Below are 597 nucleotides of genomic sequence, written 5' to 3'. Positions count from 1 at the left end.
TGTCAATTTTAAGACCTGATGCATAGAGCGGCTTGCTATTCCGGAGGCGTTATTTTAAGATGAAACAATGTAAATTCTGACTTTGGACGGCAGATGGCTGGCAGCTCACTGCTTGGCAAACCAACTGGTGTGGTGTGTCGGAAAATCAGAGCAGCAGGTACGCGGTTCCATCCCAAAGCACCACAGATGCTCGGAGGGCGCGGGGGAGGGGCGCAAGCTGGTCAGGAAATGAAGAACAGTGCTGGGAGCAGGGGGGCCGCCGTGGCAATTAGCTGGAGTTTGCTTCTTCCAGTCTGCACGCCCCCGCTGCTGCTTCTCCGGAAACCAGCCCGACGCCTCGGAGGCCGCCGGCGGGACCGCGCTCCCCCAGCCGTCTGCGGCCGGCTCAGCCTCGCTGCGAAATTCAAAGGTGAGGGAGAGGCCGACCCGGAATCACCCAGACCTGCTCGCAACTGAGGCGCCCGGCCTCCAGGCAGGCCCCGCGGGTGCTGTTTCGGGTGGGGGGCGCACGCCGCAGGGGACACCCACGTGCCAGAGCCGGGCTGGCAGAGGCCCCCATGGTGGCCGGGACAGGTGGCGGCACCCGGCCAGTGCCGG

The sequence above is a fragment of the Condylura cristata genome, unplaced genomic scaffold (assembly GCF_000260355.1).
Source record: "Condylura cristata isolate star-nosed mole 26May11 unplaced genomic scaffold, ConCri1.0 scaffold00014, whole genome shotgun sequence".
NCBI lineage: Eukaryota > Metazoa > Chordata > Mammalia > Eulipotyphla > Talpidae > Condylura > Condylura cristata.
Note: the sequence above shows the minus strand (reverse complement) of the source record.